At 48.9% G+C, this 4,114-nt stretch overlaps 1 long non-coding RNA gene across 2 annotated transcripts; it reads left to right on the plus strand.

Annotated features, from left to right (window-relative positions):
* The first annotated feature begins 265 nt into the window (after nucleotides 1–265).
* On the plus strand, nucleotides 266–3,766 carry LOC130707734 (uncharacterized). Of its 2 annotated transcripts, none has more exons than XR_009007757.1 (3): nucleotides 266–702; nucleotides 1,103–1,203; nucleotides 3,643–3,766. It is a non-coding gene; the product is annotated as an uncharacterized LOC130707734 (long non-coding RNA). The 2 variants fall into 2 exon arrangements; XR_009007756.1 differs by lacking the exon at nucleotides 3,643–3,766 and adding an exon at nucleotides 2,079–2,765.
* The last annotated feature ends 348 nt before the right edge of the window (nucleotides 3,767–4,114 follow it).

Genomic DNA, 4,114 nt, shown 5'->3' on the forward strand with positions numbered 1-4,114 from the left:
ACAGAGCAATGGGTGTGTTCTAGTCTCCAGTTTCTCAAAGCTGTCATCATCCCACATAGCAAGGGCTCCCAGGGACCTTTCAGAAGGAAGGCTCAACCTACTGGTCAGCCCAGCACTGCCGGGCTGCCGGCCAGCCTCCCTCCCTCCCACAGTATATTTCCTTTGCCTACATTGATAGGTATCCAGTTTCACCAAAGGCTCCAAGCTCCTGGATCTGGTTTTAATCAGGAGCTAGAGCTGAGCCCTAGAGCAGTTGCCTGGCAGTCCTCGGTGAGGCCCCGATGGAGGCCAGCAACCTTCTCTTCCCCAGAGGCTTCCTGGAGAAAGGTGCTTGATTTCTGGAGCCTCTGCCTTGGGTGGTGGCCATGTGGATGCACCTTTCAAGGCTTCTTCCTTTGGGGAATATCTCCAGAGGCTGGGTGAGGGGAGATAGACAGAAGATGCACGGATCAGGTCAACAGTCTTTTGTGACCAAAGTGCAGGGCTCATGTTCCCCTGTAATTGACTTGGGCAGCCACAGCTAGGAGAGAGGCTGTGGCATCAAGGAGGACAATTCTGTTCTCTTCCCATCCACTGAACAGATCCCGCCTGTGCATCCCTCCTGCCAGCCAAGAAGGGGAGCTCAGACCCACTCCATGTCCTCGTGGAGCCTGTCTTCAGCCAGATGAGGAGACACAGATGAGGAATCACAACTGCTCAATTGTAAGATCATGACTGAGGCAGAAGTCATAATTCTGAGGGCTTGTGGGGAACTCATGGCTCATCCCAGCCAGTTCATGGAGGAGTAGGCATTCGAACAAGGACATGAAGAATGAGGAGGGGTTTTCCAGGCAGTATTGAAGCACTGGGGAAAGGAAAGCGTGGTCGACTTTGTAAAGCCCAGCAGTAGTCCACATGGCCACCTTTGTGTGAATTAGAAAAAGAAACACCCTCTGGGAAAATATGGAAGGCACCCCATCCTCCCTTGCACAGTGTACAAACTGTGCAACTGTTCTAGCGGCCCTGGGACCGTGGCAGCTACCTTTTGTCTGCCCTTCACATTTTCCTTTTCCATTCTAGTTACAGAACCCTTATTTCTTTCTTTCTTTTTTTTTTTTTTTAGGTTATAAGAAAAATTTAATGCAGTTATTCAGCCAAAGACACCATTTTCAAAAGTGAACACAGAGGCCATGAGTTCAACTTCTAAGAATGGTGAAGGAGCAGGTAATTTTAAACAATAAACACCCTGAAAATGACTAAAAAATGATACAAAATATTTGAAAATCTAGAACCCTTATTTCTTATTTATTTATTTATTTATTTATTTTTGGCTGCATTGGGTCTTCATTGCTGTGTGCAGGCTTTCTCTAGTTGCCGCGAACGGGGGCTACTCTCCGTTGCGGTGCGTGGACTTCCCATTGCAGTGGCTTCTCTTGCTGCAGAACACGGGCTGTAGGGTGCATGGGTTTCGGTAGTTGCAGCATACGGGCTCAGTAGTTGTGGCTCGCAGGCTCTAGAGCACAGGCTCCGTAGTTGTGGCTCACGGGGTTTGTTGCTCCACGGCATGTGGGATTTTCCCAGAGCAGGACTCGAACTCGTGTCCCCTGCCTTGGCAGGCAGATTCTTAACCACTGAGCCACCAGGGAAGTCCCTAGAACCCTTATTTCTTGAAATGAAGTGATTCTATGTGGTAACTGCAGGGCTAAAAACTAACCCTTAACCCGTACTAGGGGTTAGCTTGATTCAGTCACAGCCAGTCAGAATACTACAGGTTTGTGGCCCTGGTGATTGGATCTGGGAAGGGCATATGATCGGAGCTGGGCCAATCAGAACCCTCTTTGGGAAGGAAGCTTGAGCGTTTGGGGAAGAAGAGCCGTTTGCTGCCTCTCAGTATTAAATAGTTAAGCCTAGAGTTTTCCAAGCTACTGGTCGTTACTTTTGAGGAGATGCTACCTGAAAATGAAGTCAACACAGAAAAAATGCACAGCTGAGAAATTGAGAGGAAGAGATAGAATTCTGATATTGTTTAAACTCCATGATTCGTTTCTAGAACATTCTAGTTACAAGAACCAATAATTTCCCTTTTTTGTTTAATCCAGTCTGAGTTTTAACGCCTGGAACCAAAAGAACTAACCATTATGGAAAGAATTGCTGGGATTCAAGCCAACAGACACAGAGCCTTCAGTGCTTTGAAAAACCAAACCAAGAAAATTTTGGCTGGGCCTCAGTAGCTTCTAAATCAAGAGCTGAAGATGAGAACATGGACGTGGGGAAGGACTAGACTCTATTGAAGCCTCTCCCAGGTGGCATCTCCCTGTGTGCTCACTACGGCCTGGGGAGCCAAGTGGGACCGCTGGGACGTGGATTTGCCACTCAAGCCCTGATCCGGATGAGCCCTCGGTAGAGGAGCTGGTGTCTGAGCTCTGGGCCTCAGCAGTCTGGGGAGGACCAGCAGAGGATGGCTGCCTGCTGAGAGGCAGGAAGGATATCTTTGCTGAGCTCCTAGGAAATCTGATAGGACTTATTTCATGTAATACAATCCATTCTTGTGTCCCCGGGCTTTTGCTTATGCTGATCCCTCAGCCTGGGACACCCTCCACACTTTGTCCATCTGGCAAATTTCTAGTTTGCCTTCAAAATTTAGCTCAGAGAGTATCTCTTCCAAAAAACTTCTGTGACAGTTTGAAAACATGGCTGCAATGGGGGTTTGTTTGTTTGTTTTTTTGTTTTTGTTTTTTTGCTTCTCCTCCCATCAAGAGGTAGATTCTACAACCCCATCCTTTGAATCTGGTTGGTCTTTTTTTTTTTTTTTTAAATAAATGTATTTATTTATTTATTTATTTATGGCTGCGTTGGGTCTTCGTTGCTGTGCGCGGTCTTTCCCTAGTTGCGGTGAGTGGGAACTACTCTTTGTTGTGGTGCGTGGGCTTCTCATTGTGGTGGTTTCTCTTGTGGCGGAGCACGGGCTCTAGGTGCGTGGGTTTCAGTAGTTGTAGCACACAGGCTCAGTAGTTGTGGCTGGCAGGCTCTAGAGCACAGGCTCAGTAGTTGTTGCACACAGGCTTAGCTGCTCCATGGCATGTGGGATCTTCCCAGACCAGGGTTCAAACCCATGTCCCCTACATTGGCAGATGGATTCTTAACCACTGTGCCACCAGGGAAGTCCCTCTGGTTGGTCTTATGACTGCTTGACTCGTAGAGCACGTTGGAAGAAATACTGCATGTCTTCTGAGGCTAAGTCGTAAAAGGCCATGCAGCTTCTGCTTTATTCACTGGGAACACTCAATCTTGAACCCCTGAGACACCATGTAAAAAGTCCGACTACCTTGAGACCACCGTTCTGGAGAGGCCACAAGTAGGCACTTTGGTCGACAGTCCCAGCTGAGCTCATTCTTCAGCCAGCCCAGCCCAGACACCCAATCTTCAAGTCACCTCTAGCCATTAGAGTCACCCCCACTGAGGCCCCAGGCATCATAGAGCAGGGAAGACACAGCCCCACAGTGCCCTGTCCAAATTCCTGATCCACAGAATCTGCAAACACACATGGTTGTTTTGTGCCACTAAGTTTTGGGGTGGTTTGTTTTGGAGCAAGAGATAACTGGAACACCACCCTTGACTCCTCTGGGCAAACTTCAATGCTTCTTCCCTTATTGTTTTTTTCAGAGTTCCTCGTGCATCGCTCCAACAGAACCCTGGCCTACTGGGCTGTAGTTGTCTCATTACATGCCTGTCTCTTCTGCTCAACTACGAAGTCCTGGGGAGACAGGAGACCAGGGTCTGTATCTCCTTCATCTCCATATTTCCATGCCCAGGAGCTGCACTTATCAGACATTAGCAGATGAGAGAGAGAGAGAGAGAGAATGAGGATGGCTTGGGGAAGCCCTCTGCAGGTCCAGCTGTTACAGGCAACAAGGGAAGTCTAGCCAGGTGAGCAGCCGCAGGATCCCGTGGGAGCTGACACAGCAGAGGTAGCACTCTAGGCAGGAGGCCACAGTGAGACCCACAGCAAGGATGACCTGAAATTAAGCCACTGAGGTAAGTGGCAGCCTCAGGCTCCTTCCATTGGTACCAGCCATTGACAGAATCAGTCTCAGAGGCTGGAGAGGGGCTGAGCCCACGATGAGGGTGAAGTGGC

This window comes from Balaenoptera acutorostrata, chromosome 3, assembly GCF_949987535.1.
Source record: "Balaenoptera acutorostrata chromosome 3, mBalAcu1.1, whole genome shotgun sequence".
Taxonomy (NCBI): Eukaryota; Metazoa; Chordata; class Mammalia; order Artiodactyla; family Balaenopteridae; genus Balaenoptera; species Balaenoptera acutorostrata.